Consider the following 18,233-nt stretch of genomic DNA (forward strand, 5'->3'; position numbering starts at 1 on the left):
TTGAGAATGGTTTAATCACTTGAGGTAAAATTCCCTCCGGAGGCATCCTGGCACCATAACAGCTTAATTTAGAGGAAGTTGTTTTGGTGCCTGGAGTGTCCCTTTAAATTGCCTATTTTAAGGGTGTATATTGAAGCAGTTAGGATTTGTATAGAAGGATAAATATTTGCACATGTTGGTTAATAGAGATATGCTTTATTAGCTATTTTTAAAGATTTACAATTACTAAGAGTTCTGTATGAAAGAGAACGCCAAAGTTGTGGATTTATTGTATTATTGCAGAGAAATACACTATAAAAGCATGGCGAGGTGAGGGTATATTCAATGCAAGACAAGGAAAGGAAAGAAAGCAACACAACACTATTCACAGAAACATATCCCTACTTCTAACAAATTGACAAAAAGGGAATGGGAGCTTTCAGATGTTGGAATTGTATCTGCCAGAGGTTCTTCTTTTGTATTCTAGCACCATATACAGTACTTCAAGGATGACATATTAAAGACATATGGATATTGATTTTTGCATGTATGAATCCATGTTTGTGAATGTAATAGCTACCATGTACCAATTCATAATAAAATGACAATACCCAGAAAATACTGAACATAAACTATTACCCCATATTAACCCCCTCATACAACATGTTAGAGCGTTAGCAATAAATTATAGTGAATAATGTACAAATTATATAAGAAATTGGCTTCAGCATTCATTAATGTATATTTTAATGTTCTAAAAAAAAATAAAGAATCCTTTTAATCACATGGGGCAGGACTTAAAGACATCATTTAGTAAGTGCAAGGTCAGTTATGACATATTGTAAAGGAAAAAAGAAAATTGTATTAGGCTGGGAGTGAACATTACAATTTGTAATTTTAAGGGAACAAGTATAGTGCATGAGATATAAAATTATTTATGTTTTCATTAACTTTTCAAAATCCAGATAAAGATAAATGTGATACAAATACAGAAAATGCATTTTGCTGGAATGTTTAAGTTGCATACGTTGGATAAGCCGAAAGCATGATTCAAATATCCTTTTTAGAATTCACTAGCGCGAAAGACTGATTTTCATTATTCTAGAATGTGAGATTTATTAACTAAACAGTAGCCTATTGACTTCAAACTAGACAAAGTTGAGCTTTAAATAATTCTCCAAACAAACAAAATATTTTCCAGCTCATCTACGTTGGCCTATGTGTTGCAACTCTGCTTTCTGTCAACTTACCCCATCCTACCAAACCAGAAGAAGAAATGGGGTAAATAGCTATAAAGCAACTCCAATCATAGACATCCCATATTCAAAATGCACAAATATTTTACAGACCTCCAAATTGTAGTAAGAGTGTCAAATTTCATAAAATGTTTTGAGATTTCTTAAACGTTCTTAAGCTGAGGTCTTTACAAAATGTTGTTATTTTTTTATTTTTAAAGGCACAATTTTAAAGAAACCGCAAAGTCTACATTTGCCAGCAACTACACTTATATTGGTTCTCAGACTAGTCTTTACACACACAGCATGGTGACAGCGAATGCTGTTAAAATAAGCAAAGAATTGACAACATAAGTTCACCCAGGGTACACGGACCCTGGTTCCGCCAACAGCCAGACACAATGGATGGAAAAAACCAACTGTCCAGCACAATCCTTACATCAAAAAGGTGATCCTTTAAGAAGGTGCCAAATAAATGGGTGACATTTGGCCCTACAAGACCCTTATTAAACCTGACATACACATGCATATAGTTAGAACAAATAAGAACTTACTTAAAGGGACACTATAGTCACCAGAACAACTATAGCTTATTGAATTTGTTCTGGTGAGTAGAATCATTACCTTCAGGCTTTTTGCTGTAAAAACTTTTCAGAGATAATGCAGTGTTTACATTACAGCCTAGTGATAACTTCACTGGCCACTCCTTAGATGGCTGTTAGAGATCCTTCCTGGGTCATGGCTGCCTGGAAACAGGGACAACGCAAGCAGCTCCAGACTTGAATACAAGTAAGATTTTACTATATTTAGGAAGGCATGAGGGGACCAGGGTGGCTAGATGGTGGTTTTAACCCTGTAGTGTCAGGAATACATGTTTGTGTTCCTGACCCTATAGTGCACCTTTAAGCCTAGGGGTGGAGTAATTCCCTCAATAATGATGTCTGACATACTGAGTATAAGGTGCAATACAGATCATGTTATAAGAAACACAGTTATCTGATAAAAGTACAATGTACATATCTAGTGCAATAAAATAATACAATATTTAAAGTTCAATCAAAGCAATAATAACGTGCAAAAATGCAAATACTGTGTAAAAAAATAATTACATTTGCTACATGTGTAACTGTGCTATATCAAAGTGCTGCATTAGATTTAAAAAATAACATACTTATAAAACAGATACATAACACAATTACAAAAAACTACTACAAAATATAATGGATTCCCAAAACATGCCATGAGCTTGAGGCTCCCACGTGATAAACCTGGTAAAAACCAAACTTGTGAAAATATAATGAGAAAGCAGAAATATAACTGAAGAAACACATACAAAATGAATCCCCAGTCATATGTCAATTCATACTACAGGGCTTGATGCAATTCCATTCACACATCCAAAAATGTTCTCTCTATATCCCCCTATTCTTGGGTTGTAGATATTTTCATTAAGTTGAAAGCACAACATTGCTTGCAATGCGACCTTTTACCTTTTAGCCTTTTTGCACAGTTTACATAAGCTTTCTCACAGGCTCTTTTTTAAAATATAAATAAAAAAGATGACTCACAAGTAAAGAAACCTATGATGTTATACTTTTCGCCACTCTGAGTCTGAGTAAACATTCGGCCTTTAATACCATTATTGCTGATTGCACTAACTAAACTGGGAAAGGTACCTACTTGTGGTTTACCAAAGAATTTATGGTTTGTCTTGGGCCTTTCTTGAAAGATATTCTGAGTAAAGTAGAAAACTCATCCACTCTTTACTTAGTATTGGCCAGTATTTCTGTATTATATACAGGATGATATAATTATGTTAATTGTATCATTCTGACAGCCAAATTATGGGTACCAGTACTTAACGCAAAGGTTGTATCTTTTACATTTAGATATGACGCTTCTGACGTTGTTTGTTGTTCAGGAATGGCTTGACAAGAGGAATACGACATCTGAAGCCCATGTCCAGGATTCGTCTGTGTGTGGTGGCTCTTGATGCACTGACTCCAGCCTCAGTCCACTCCTTGTGAAAGTCCCCAACACTTTTGAATGACCTTTTCCTGACAATCCTCTCCAGGCTGCGGTCATCCCTGCTGCTTGTGCACCTTTTTCTTCCACGCTTTTCCCTTCCACATAACTTTCTATTAATGTGCTCTGATACAGCACTTTGGGAACATCCAACTTCCTTCGCAATTACCTTTTGAGGCTTTCCCTCCTTATAGAGGGTGTCAATTATGGTTTTCTGCCCAACTGTCAGATCAGCAGTCTTCCCCATGATTGTGATTCCTACTGAATCAGACTGAGACCATTAAAAGGCTTACTTAGTTGATTAGAGTGGGACACTGTGAGCCTAGAATATTGCACCTTTTCACAATATTCTAATTTACCGAGATTGTGGATTTTGGGTTTTCATGAGCTGTAAGCCATAATCATCGCACTTATGACAAATCACGGCTTGAACTATCTTGCTTTGCATGTAATGCGTCTATCTCATATATTAGTTTCCCCTTTTACGTTTAATTACTGAAATAAATGAACTTTTGCACGATATTCTAATTTTTCAAGTATTACCTGTAATTGTTGCAGTTTCTTTATAATTGCATTGTTTTATGTTGCCAGAGAAAAGGATATGGCCTAAGCAGCAAGTCACTTAATTAAGATGAAGTGGTTTTGGTGGCTAGATTGACCCTTAAAAAAAATTATAAAAGTTTGTAAAGCACCCAGTTTAAAAAGCACTTATAATGTACCTTTTTTGGTGCTTATGTTGGCTGGCAGGGAGATAAGTACCAGGAGCTTTGGCCAGTGTCCTCTGGCCTCCTATGCTTGATAGTAAAGCTACAGAAACAGTTATAGAGGGTGCAAAACTCAGTGGACATGAAGTGGAAGGTTTTAGTTCCCCTCTGCCAACTAGGAGCCTCTCCCACAGATAGTGCTATGTTGGAGGAGCAGGGGCCGCACAGAGTGATACACATTTTAACAGCTACTGCAATTCTGCTATTAATCATAGGAGGGTGCCTTAAAGGGACACTATAGTCACCTAAACCACTTTAGCTTAATAAGGTTGTTTAGGTGAGAACTATAGCTCCCTGTAGCCTTTCTCCTGTAAACACTGTATTTTCTGAGAACACCTCCAGTTGCAGTCACTCAGAGTGAACCAGAGGGACTTCGGAGTTGATGGAGGTACAATATGCCTCCATCCACTCAGATCTGCTGTCAGCAGAGCACAGGGCAGCACTGTGCACAGCATCCTGTGATTCAGTATCTCCTCCCTCTGCATGCAGACACTGAACTTTCCTCAAAGACATTCATTGATTCAATTCATCTCTATGAGGAGATGCTGATTGGCCAGGGCTGTGTTTGAATCATGCTGGCTCTGCCCGTGATCTGCCTCTTCGTCAGTCTCAGCCAATCCTATAGGGAAGCATTGTGATTGGATCAGGCTACCACGTGTCAGCAGACTGCTTGTTTTTCTGAGTCTAACAGCATGCAGATTTACAGCTTCAGGCTTGAATACAGTAAGATTTTTACTATATCTATGAAGGCATGAGGGGCCCAGGGGGGCTAGATGGTGGTGTTAACACTATAGGGTCAGGAATACGTGTTTGTGTTCCTGACCCTATAGTGATCCTTTAACTGAAGAAGACATAAGAGGATGAATATTTTGCAAATACCCCTTTATACTACACATGTCCTAAAAACATTTTTCAATAAACATAAATGTAACCCACAAACCTAAACAAGCCCTCTCCTTATTCCCAAATGTAAGCACTCTAAAACTGTAAAAAAAAAACTCTTCACCTTAATTCTAGCTTTAACCCCTTTTAAAGGCAAAACACATTTACCCCAATGCTAAATTTAACCCAACTCTAATCCTAAATCCCCTTATACCACAACTGTAACCCTTCTCAACACTGTATTTTACCCAACTCTGAAATTAAACCCCTCTAACTTTAAAACCCCCTTTACCTTGACCACTTCTAACATTATTTGTTTAATTGTTATTCTTTTAGATGTGTTTATGCTTGCAATGGCAAGTTAACACATTTTTCATTTTTTTTTAGAAAATATACCTGTACACCACACTCTGCCAAAAATGCAATAGTTTTAATGCTATAAGATATCATTATCACCCAAAAACAAGTGCTGCAAAAGAGACAAAAATAAAAATGTATTTTTTATTGCCCTGCACACAGTGTAATAGTCACTCTTATAACGGTTGTGCTACCTATTATGTAAAAATGATATTACAAAAAGTAAATACACACAATATATTAACATAAAATGTCCAGAGGATCCCAAATCGTGCTTTACAGGTATTACCTTGCACCAATACAATACAATGTAACAAAAGAAACAGATATTCTATTAGCACTTCTTCGGATTTTCTAATTTTGTCAAACTTGAAAAAAATCTTAAACTCTCTTGTAATTTGTTCCCAATTATTGAAAAGAGATGCCAAGCCAATGTATAATATTGCAGTTAAAGGAGACTACTTTATAGAAATGCAAAAACACATGTGTTTAGCATACATGTAGGTAACATTTGTTGTCCTTACATCATGAGTAAATAAGTTCTGCAGAAAAAGAGTGCACAATTGACACAGGATCTACTTAAATTAAAAAAAGGAAAAAATGAGAACAAAATTATAGAGCCAATGGTTTTTACACACTCTAAACCTATGCAGGACCATTAAATAATGCTTTTATTGTGCATAGTCCAGAGCAACCATCCCTATCATCTAAAGAAAACCATTGTCCTCAAAGTGGCAACCTTGACAACCCATAACAAGAACCATGAAAATAACATGGTTGATCCCCAAATGCATTTGTATTTTTTTTTTTGCAATATTGCTTATAAACAGTCTTTCTTAAACTCAATGAATCTCAGATCGATCTCATTTATATCTGGAAACCAAGGCTGCTATTGAAACTTGTAGCGCATGTAAAGCCTCTTTAGTGGCTCTGTGGAATATCTGGACTGTAGGACTCAGGGATTAAGTGATGAAGAGATTTGCCTCTCTTCTATGGCCCTGCCTTCTTGTTTTTGAATGATAACAGTATCCTCTAGAAATAAAACTATTGCATTTTTAGGCAACTGGTGTGTGTGGTGTCATGTACAGGTATCTATTCTATATTACATCTGGGGCAATTTATAAAGGGGTTGACACTGACACCAACAACCCGTTATCACACAGTTGAGTGCCTGCATCAATATAAAACTTTTTCTTAATACATTTAAACTCACTGTATTTTCTCTATTATGGGGGGAAAAGAGGGAGCCTCTGAAGTATGTGCCTTTAGGCAACTGACATGTAAACAGGTCCCTGAACAAAAGTATGTTTTCCGGCATTTTTAAAATGTATTTTACATTGGGGTGGAGGTAGTTATCAAAAACAATAACAGAATAGTAGGCACAGTAGATATCAGTAAGAAAACTAGTGGTTTAAGCAGGGCTGTCTTTAACACGGGGCAAATGGGGCAGCTGCCCCAGGCCTATTTACACTTAGGGGACCCAACCGGCGGCCATCCACTAAGGGTCACCAGGTCACACGCTGTGACACTTTAACAACGCAAACTGGTCCCTTGCTTTTTGGCAGCGCTGGGAGAGATTGATCGCCGTGAGCCACTTCCTCCCACTAAGCAAAGGAGCCAGGCAGGACACGGAGGAAACAGGGAGGAGCAGGGGCTGGGCCGGGAAAGGCAAACCCCAACTCCCAACAGCCCCAGCCTTCAGATTGGACACTGGGGAAACCAATCTCCAAGGTAGGAAAATGGAGGGTGGGTTTAAAAATGTAAATTTAGGTCAGTATGTCTGTGTGTGTATGTCAGTATGTCTGTCAGCGCATGTGTCTGTGTAAGTATGTCTGTCAGTGTATGTATCTGTGTCTGTGTCAGTATGTCTGCCAGTATGTTTGTCATTGTATGTGTCTGTCTGTGTTAGTGTGTATGTCAGTATGTATTTGTATGTCAGTATGTCTGCCAGTGTGTGTGTATGTCAGCCTGTCTATCAGGGTGTTTCAGTATGTATGTCAGTGTATATTTCTGTCTGTGTCAGTGTGTCTGTCAGTGTATGTCTATGTGTATGTGTGTCAGTATGTCTGTCAATGTGTGTCTGTGTCAGTAAGTCTGTCAGTGTATGTGTCTGTGTGTGTGTCAGTATGTCTGTCAGTATGTGTTTTGTGTGTGTGTCAGTATGTCTGTCAGTGTATGTGTATGTCAGTATGTTTGTCAGTGTATGTGTCTGTCTATGTCATTATGTCTGTCAGTGTATGTCTCTGTGTATGTGTGTCAATATGTCTGTCAATGTGTGTCTGTGTCAGTATGTCAGTGTGTCTGTGTGTGTGTCAGTATGTGTTTATGTGTGTGTGTCAGTATATCTGTAAGTGTATGTCTCTGTGTATGTGTTTTAATATGTCTGGCAGGTGGCCCAAGCAAATGGTTGCCCAGGGTCATGTCAATATTAAAGACGGCCCTGGGTCTAAGGTACACACAATGAGTGAGTTTCTATAACAATAACATTTGAAGCGCTTGCTTGATATATTGAGGGGGGTAGATAGACAAGCTTCAAACTGACACAAGCATTCATATAGGGGAAACACATATTGTATGTGGAGCATACAGTTTATTAATTAAATGTGAGATTAAAGTACAGTATTAATTAACATGAAATATTAAATCAATGTGAAGAGCAGTAAACAGATACACTATTGATAAATATGCATAGCAGAACAAAGCAAGGAAAAAGGTGGAAAGGTGAAAAATTATGTAAGAAAGGACCAGACAACTGGAATTGGTAGGAAACAACCCTAAGCCAATGAAATTGCCATTTCAGTGGTATGTTAAAGGATCAAAAGTTGCTGAAATGTAATTTGTTCGAATTCTGTGTTCTGTTTGGATGTAAACATTTTGCTGAGTTGCCATGTTTGATATCCTGTGAACTTTAACTTTGTTACAATGGATAAATGGCTAAAGTGACCCTGGATTTCAGATTCTACATTTTGGTATCATGCATAGTTTCATGTAGGATTCTGGTGCAGCTGTGCCCAAAGAAAGACATTTACATTAAAAAGATTTATATTGGCCCAAGAGAATCTAAAATTAAAAAAATTTAAAAATGTTCATTTAAGATGAGTTAACAGCACACATCAAAACAATATTACTTCAAGAAGACATGGATGATAAATGTTGATCTCAAATTATGGTTCCATAGCTGTCTTCTCAGTTTTCCTAACAGATTGTGATATTTTTTATAGCTTATCAAAAAGAAATAAATTGAGGACTTTGGCCTCTATTCAATATTATTGGCAAAATCCAGCCAAACATTATTTACTGGTTTTGTACAATCTTTTGAAAAAATTTCAACTGTATTTAATGCCAGCTGAAATTCTATTATGTCGCTAGTGCGGGTATTCTCACTAAACTGCGTGCTCGCTATAAAAAGACTAGTGACTGGGCAGCTGCCCATTCATTATTTACATACAGGGGAGGGCTGACACCAGTTTTCACTATGTCTCCACCCATCGGCATTGGGTGGGGAGTCAAATTAAAGAACGGGGTGTGTGGGTTTGGGGTGGACATTAGACTCCCCTGTTTGATAAATAAGTTATAGCAACCACATGCTGGCTATGTGTGGGGGATAGGAGTTTTTTATAATGATAGCCCCCACTCGCAAACCATGGGTGGGGGCATGGGCAACACTAAGTGCTGCCATTTGTTTATTGATTACTGGGGGGGGGGCAACAGAATGTATCCCTGCTTTTTAATACAATTGAACTCCCACCCGCTGTCCAAACCCTCTCCTGGTATTTAAACTGTAGTGCCTACCAGATGCCCACAGGTGATGGAATGAAGGGACCTATATTTTTTCTATATTTTACTAGTGACAGTGCAGTAAAAGTTGCCCAGTTGTTGGTCTTTTTAACAGCGTTTTTTCGTTGGCTGCGCACTGTTAAGTGGACATGCCCCCACACACGGCAAGGTGTGTAGGGACATGAGGGTAATATTGACCCCCATAGGCTTTTTTTGTTAACTATTTGCCCAGGAAAATATATATTTTTTAAATGTATCACAGCTTTTAGCTGACAGATCCGATTGACTCTTTTACGGGTGCTATGAGCCCATTAAGTGAATTGATTCTCTGAAGCCTATATTTTAAGTGTGATTCAATATGCCAAGTCATATTTTCCTGCTTCTGATGAGCATTTAACTGCTGGAATTAAATGTATTTGAACTGTTAAATGGCTTATTGGGAGCAGAAACACTGACGATGTACATGACAGCTGATATGTAATTGAGGCTTATGTTTGGTGCTAGAGTTGCATCGTAAATCTGTGCAACTCTGATTGCTGTGTTTGAAGCAAAAATAAAAAAAATATTTGGCTTCTTTTATTGCTTGGCAACAGTTATTAGCAGGCACAAGAAAACCTATGAACTTGCAAGAAATTGGAACAACAAGATAGTGGACAAAAGAAAAGCTCTCATCTAACTACTTGAAGAAAAAAATTTCTGTTTTTAGACATGGTTTATGATTTAATGTAGATATCACTTTGCCCCAATCAAGTTTAATAACTACATCCGAGGCAACATGTCTTTTGAAGAAACTTTGCATGTTTAAAGGCCCACTCCAAACTGAAAATATATATTTTTAAATATTACTAATTAGTAGATATACGCCATTGAGTGCATGCATTTATTTTTAATGCATGTATTAATTGGGGTTATATCTTAAAGAGTTTACAAAAGCTGCAGTTTTTCTGAGCCTTTCATTCCTTTGCAAGTCTTCCCACTTTTCCCCAGAATAGACTAGCAGTCTCTTCAGGGGTAAATAGCCAATCAGAGACTTCTTATTGAGAAAGGAAAGAGAAAAAAGAAAACAAGGAATATTTCAAAAACAATAAACAAAAAGAGAAAACAACATACCCAAAAACCAAATCTACCTGTCCTCTCCTGATCTCTCCCCGTCCCTCTTGACTAGTGTGACTGCCTCTCTGCTATTTCTAACTGGATGGCTGCCCACTTCCTTAAACTAAACTTGACCAAAACTGAAATTCTGGTCTTTCCTCCCTCAAGTGTTACTCCTGTCTGTCTCCCTCCATGTCAACGGTGCTACCATCAGCTCCACACACAGGCTAGCTGCCTAGGTGTTCTCTTTGACTCCGACCTCTCCTTCAAGCCTCATGTTCAATCTATCGCCAAATCCTGTCATTTCCATCTAAAAAATATTGCGCGCATCCGCCCCTATTTAACGCCAGATGCAACTAAGGTGTTTGTCAATTCCACTGTCCTTTCTCGCCTTGACTACTGTAATCCGCTTCTCAGTGGTCTTACATGCTCCCAACTTGTGCCATTACAGTCCATAATGAATGCGGCAGCGAGGCTCATCTTCCTGTCCGCCTGCACCTCCTATGCCTCAGACTTCTGTCAGTCCCTACATTGGCTTCCTATAAAATATAGAGCTCAATTTAAAATTCTGGTTCTTGCTTTCAAATCTCTACATAATGCTGCTCCCACCTATCTATCCTCCCTTATACACAAGTATGTCCCGTCTAGGCCCTTACGATCTGCTGAAGACTTACGTATGCCCGTAATCCCACCTCTGATGCTCGCCTTCAAGATTTCTCGAGGGCTGCACCATTCTTGTGGAACTCTCTTCCCTCCTCCGTTAGATGCTCACCCAGTCTCCACAACTAAAAAGTAGTTAAAAACCCACTTCTTCATAAAAGCGTATCAATGAAACTGTTAATAGCTTCTGACTGATTCCTCTTCTGCAACTGTCACTAGTCTAATACTACCCTTACCTTTTTGTGTCACTTTACCCCACTCCCTCTAGCATGTAAGCTCATTGAGCAGGGCCCTCAACCCCTCTGTCCCTGTGTGTCCAACTTGTCTGGTTACAACTACATGTCTGTTCGTCCACCCATTGTAAAGCGCTGCCGAATTTGATGGCGCTATATAAATATCTTAATAATAATAATAATAAGAAGAAGAATATTTCCTTCCCTCCCACAATTTGCTTAAAGGAAGTGATACATAAATACACTGAAGACCAGGATGTGATGTAAAACACGTGTCAAATAAGGATATACAAGATATGGCCAGGCAGGAAATCAGCCTTTTCCTTTCCCTCTTCCTTTTTTACAGGACTAGTGAGTAGACATGTGAGCAGACACAAGCTAATTTTTATCATGGTGAACTGTGAGGTGGATCTGATGACTTCATAAGGTTCAGTTGTTATTGTTAGTTAGATTGTGGTTGTTTTTGTTGTTTTAGTTAGTTTTAGTTTTAGATTGTGTGTCATTATTTGTATGTTGTTGTTTTGCCTCTGAATAAATATTTGTTAAAGTAGATGGACCAGAGTATATAGGATAGCTTGTTTGAGCTACAATTGACAGCTAAAGGGTTACTGACTTTAGTCCAACTATAGTCTAGTCATTTAATAATTTCTGAATTGAATATCTATGTAAGACAGTAAGCTCTACATGGATTACTTCCCTTGGGTCATTTAAATTATGAAATATACTTATCCACTAAGGGGTTTTTGCTGCACACAAATATCTAGCTAGGGATTAAGTACTTATATATAGCTGATAAGTGCTTTTCTCATCTTTAAGTAACATAAATGTGTAAATGGGAGTATAGAATATACTGGCAGCGAACGTTGCTAGGGAGCTCGGCTAACTTTCTCTAATTTTTTCTAATCAACCTGATTTTAAACTATGTTGTATCTTTATATCATTTACTCATTTTATTCTATTTGGAAATGTGTGCAGTGTGATTCATACGCATTTTCTACCCCCATTTATATAGGATTTAACCCAAGTAATTTAGAACTGTTACTATCTTCTTAAACATTGTATCTACTTTGAAAATCATTTTCTTGAACTGAACTGAAGGAGAGATTGATATTATACTAGCAATTTTTAAACCAGACTATGAACCTTTGTGGTTTTCACTCATTTAAAAAAAAAATATTGTGACACCAGACACAGTCTTTTTGAGTTATTTTGGTTTTTAGTTTTAATTTAAATAATACAATGGTAACATGTTTTACCTTAAAGGAGTGGCTATCACACAAAGGGTGATCTATTGAGAGTTGATCCCATGCTGGGTCCTTCTCTCATTTGTTCTAAGATATTTAATTAAGGTTACCCCTTCTCAGATGACCATGAAACCCTTTATTGGCTTCTACATACATAGTAGTGGCCTTTGGATTTAGCTGCAATAAAATTGTTAGTTTCTTTAATAAGAGCAGTATCAGTAGAATGGAAGGGGCAGAAGCCAGGTTGAAAAGGGTCAAGGAAAGAGTTGGAATTGAGAAAGCATGGCAGATGGATAAAGACAAGTCCATAAGTTTTGAAAAGAAAGGGAGCAGAAATATGGGATGGTAGTTAGACGGGGAAGGTGGATCAAGAGATGGCTTTTTTTTAGGACTGGGCTACAGTAGCATATTCAAGAAGAGTAGGGACAATGCCAGTCGAAAGAGAGCAGTTGAAGATATGCGTTAAGGGTGGCAAAAGATAAGAAGAAAATTATCGGATATGGTGATATTACAATTTTCCAAACAGGGTTATTCACATTAGTGAGAATTCAAAGTGAATTTCATACATAAGGTCAAAATAGCTGAAGTGACAAAAATCTGAAAAAATGTTATGCTAAAAGTTTCAGTTCAGCTAAAAGGCATTTATTTTGAAATTAACTTTGAATTCTTTATGAATTCTTACTTTAGTGAAAAACCCTGAAAGTGTGGTACAAGCTTTCAGTGATCACAATATTACTATCATTTTATTGTGTGGATGCAAATGTAGTTCACAGTTAAGATCAGCAAGCGCAGAAAGGTATTTAAATTAATCAGTATTTTTTATTTATATATATTGAATTAATATGTTTAATGTTTGAATGACAAATCAGATTTATAGATAATAGAACATATTTACCGACCTGTCTATTTTGTTTTTGTACAAACCTGCATGCAGTGAATTTTCCTTTCCTCGTTGTCGCTCTTTCTGTGCATTTGTATTTGAATTTACTGTAGGCACTTAGCAGCAAAGACATAACCTGGGCAGCAACGCTCAAGGTCATATCATGGAGATCCGCCAACAAGAGTCTTAGAAAGCCATGTTCTGCCGGATGCTGATTGTGCCCTGAGGATAACGGAGCACTTGGTGACTGGTGTAAATAATTCCATTACAGGCTGTAAGGCTTGGCAGATGGCCGTCACTGGCATGTCTGTTGGCTTGTTTGAGGTTTGCTGGTCATGTTACAAGTATCATGAAATATATTGATGGCAGCTTCTTTTAGCTTAAATTTATTTCTGTTATACGTTTACTTTTCTCCCCGGTATTTGGCAGTTACATTCTGGTCAAGTTTCTAGAGAGTCAAAAGTCACCAAATGGAAAGGTTGAGTGTATTGAGTAAAAAGAATTAAACTTTACCTATAAAGAAAATGTTAAACTGATACCGGAGAAACTGACGGAAGCCAAGCACAGAGAGATGGACACAGGTTTCTTCAGGAAGGAAGAGATTCTTTATTGGATCACCGATCGGGACTCAGAGGGACTAATGTCACCAAAATACAGCAAGTTCTGAGCCCCGGACAATAGTGCAGGCTCCTTATATAGGCACATAACTCCTCCCATATTAAGCTCCACCCGCACATTCTCTTGACCAATCAATACAAATAAGAATTAACTTCCTGCTTGACCGCATGGCCTGTCCAGCACAATGGAGGAGGGGAATACTACATCCTGTTTTCTTGCACATGCTCCGTACACTACTGATCGTATCTTGCCTCGTGCAACCAACTGATCGATACGTCAGCATATGCACGTACACATGCCACGTGGTAATCTCGGCCTACTAAATTTATTTTTACCGAGATTCCACCACATTCCCCCCTTTGATGCCTCTTGATATTTCACAATTACTTGAGGCATCACTTAACCTTAGTTTGCATACACCGCAAGTTACCTTGAACCAGACCAGACTTATCATATGATGTGAATCTTCAACACTCATCTTCCTGCATTGGTTCTCCCTGATCTAGAGCCTTATATTTATAAATTGCCATTATCTGTGCAGCAGCCTTCCTCTCTGCTATATTTTCTATCAGGCTTTGCACAGACCTAACTACTAAGGGTATAAGACACGGCAGGAGTAGACACAACATTAAAATCAGTAGGACTCCACCTACCACTGCCTTAAGCCCTCCAAACCACTCATACCAGCTACCAAACCAACTGCTTGGATTGTACCCTTTCCATACCTGAGTAGGCACATGCGCTAGTTTAACCATATGAATAGTAAGCTCAGCTATTGCTTGCCCTTCGTCATCTATTTGAAGACAGCAATTGCTCAGGTTAAACTTCCCACATACACCTCCCTCTACTGCCAATAGGTAATCCAAGGCTAATCTATTTTGGTATACTGCTGTCCTCATCCTGGTATTATGCTTCGCTAGAAGATTGAGCGCTTGTGATGTCTCGTTAGTAATGATCTCAACCACTGCCTGTAATCTTATAATACGGTTGAGCATATAAATAGGGGTTCTATAACCAAAGGTACCATCTTCTGCCCACGTGGCTGGCCCATAGTAATCTATAATACGCTGGGGAGGCCATTCATTATCTTCCCAGGCGCCTATCTCTATGGGTCCCCTTTTCTTCCTATGATTCACATCATACACTTTAACACCTAAAGTCTCACCTGTTTCAATAGGTAACAAGAAGAAGGATGGTTTGAGCATACCCAACACACATGCCCCTTCCCAGTCCTGTGGCAACTCCGAATAGGCTTTCTTACCACAGATCCAGTACAAATTTGTTGGGGCTCTCCAGGTAGATGTGATGGATAGGTCAAACCACACATCCTTTAAATTGGCGTATCTAGCAAATGGGTTAGATGGTTCTGAGACATTTGAAGCCGACCACCAAGTTGTATTCTTTGTATCATCATCATAAGCTTTTTGCCCTAGACAAGTTAATTCTCCTACAGAAGTATTATACATCATTCCTTTCCTCGCTATGCAAACATAACCTATGATGGAGGTCTTTAATCTCCACTCAGATTTACCTCTAACACTCATATGATAATCGGCTTGTGTAGATATTAATTGGTCAACTGCCTCAGAACCGGACATTACCTCCTTTGCTTCCCAAGGCCATTGGTCTCCCATGTTAGTACCTCCACACACATAGCAGTTGGTAACATTAAGACTACCGGCAGGGCCGTCTTTAATATTGATTGGACCCTGGGCAAAGCATTTGCTTGGGCCCCCTGGACCCTGTACACCCTCCCCTGTCGTGCACTCATGTTATCACCCTTAATACAGTGGCAACCTAAAGTAGAGAGGTGCAAGAATATTTTTTTGGGCCTCCCTATTGCAAGGATGTTTAAAAGGTAGATCCCCATCTGTCGTACAACTCCAGCAATGCCTTGACAGCTGGGGCTCTACCATTTACCCATGTTTGCAGGTTTGTATTTAACACTAAGCAGTTTTTGTATGTTTCAATGTAAACAGGTTTTTGTATGTGGTGTTGGCGTTTAAATGTAAGCATGTATTTATATCTAGTGTTGGTTTTTGAATGCAGGGGTGTGTATACATATAATGTTGGTGTTTAACACAGACGTGTATTTGTATGTAGTGCTGAAGCTTGAATGCAGGGGTGTATTTGTGTGTAGTGTTAGCGTGTGAATCTTGAGATGTATGCACATATACACACACAAACACACAAGTAGATATAGACACACTGACACATAGATACACAACCTGACACAAATTCCGATACACAGACACACATACCAGCGAAATACACAAAGACAACATACAGATACACACTGACACACATACAGACACACCGATACACATCCTGACATACACAAAGATTCAAACACTGACACACATGCAGTTACACAGACACACATATACACACCTGACACACTGGCAGATACACAGATACACACACAGACTTCATACAGATACACACACAATGACAACATATAGATACACACACAGATATACAGACACATAGAGACAGACATACTTACACAGACACATAAACTGACAGACATACTGACACACACACTGACAGGCATACAGACCCACATACTGACACACACACTGACAGACATACTGACACATTCTGACAGGCATACTGACACAAATACTGACACTGACACATACACTGACAGACATACTGACACATACACTGACAGGAATACTGACACACTGACACATACACTGACAGGAATACTGACACACACTGACACATACACTGACAGACATACGACACACACACTGACAGGCATACGGACACACACTGACAGACATACTGACACATACACTGACAGGCATACGGACACACACTGACAGACATACTGACAGGCATACTGACACACACTGACAGACATACTGACAGACACACTGACAGGCATACTGACACACATACTGACATACACTGACAGACATACTGACACATACACTGACACACACACTGACACACACACTGACAGACACACTGACACAGACTTACTGACAGACATACTGACAGGCACACTGACAGGCACACTGACAGGCACACTGACACACACACTGACACACACACTGACACACACTTACTGACAGACACACTGACAGACACACTGACACAGACTTACTGACAGACATACTGACAGGCACACTGACAGGCACACTGACACACACACTGACACACACACTGACACACACTTACTGACAGACATACTGACAGACATACTGACACACATACTGACAGACATACTGACAGGCACACTGACACGCACACATACACACACACTCAAAATTTACATTATAAAACCCACCCCCCAGTTTTCTACCTTAGAGGGTGGCTGAAGCTGCTGGGAGTTGGGGTCTGGCTAGCTCGGCCCAGACCCCCTCTGCTCTGCCTCTTCCTCCTCCCGCGCGGCTCCTCTCTTTATGGGAGGAAGTGACGCGCAGCCGTCACTTCCTCCCAGCCGGCTGCTGAAAAGCAAGAGGGCCCGGTCGCGCTCTTAAAGCGCCAGAGCGCAAGACCGGGCTCCTGCTGACAGAAGCCCACCGGGTGGCCCTTAGTGCATGGGCCACCCGGTGGGCCTCCTTAGTGTGTGGCTGCCCTGGCCGGTGGGAGAAATGTTTGAGGCAAGTGGGGCCCCCGGTGCAGCTGCTTCGGGCCCCCAGGAGTAACTGGGCCCGGGGCAGCTGCCCCGTTTGCCCCGCGGTAAAGACGGCCCTGACTACCGGCAATACTTTTGGCTAAATCAATAAACAGGTTTTTAGCATTATGGGGGATCTTATTATCTATGCTCATCTCTTCATAAAAGGAATGGTATACTTGATGAGTCTGGGAGGATACTGTATCAGTCTCTATCCCTATAAACAATACTGTCCCAGGATCTAAACCCGTCCCATATATTTGAAACCCAAATAAATTACCATGTTTATCTAAGAACTTGTCGGGGTTATTTATAAGTATATGGACTGGATTGCATTCCATAGACTTACAATATGGACTAGTAGGCAACTTAGTCACAATCATGTCCTTGTCTACTGTCTGTCCCCAAGTTGCCCACCCCACACAAGACCAATATGGGCAAAAGTTATAATCTCTATTTGGGCATCTAGGACTCACATATTTATTTTTACTACTGGGACAAATATATTGATCGTTAGACCCATACGTCCTCTCCCATCTAAGATCCCCACATACATTCCACGGCTTTCTACCACTTGATATCGCCTTACACGCATCAAATAGCAGAACACCCGAAGAATGTACGGATTCTAATACCGTCTTATTAATTAGGGTCCCCTGAGGATCTCCATTCCTGAGAGTCAACCAAATTGTACGGGGTTGATACTCTGGACTGAAGCACTTAGGTTCTCCTACTCCTAAATGGCACACACTATACTCTATATTTAGGTATCTACATCTTGATACATCTCCTTTACACTCGTATTGCGAATGCCAAATTAGGGTTTGGGAGATATGGTTACCTGTTCTTGTAGTCTTAA

Source organism: Pelobates fuscus, chromosome 2 (assembly GCF_036172605.1).
Source record: "Pelobates fuscus isolate aPelFus1 chromosome 2, aPelFus1.pri, whole genome shotgun sequence".
Taxonomy (NCBI): Eukaryota; Metazoa; Chordata; class Amphibia; order Anura; family Pelobatidae; genus Pelobates; species Pelobates fuscus.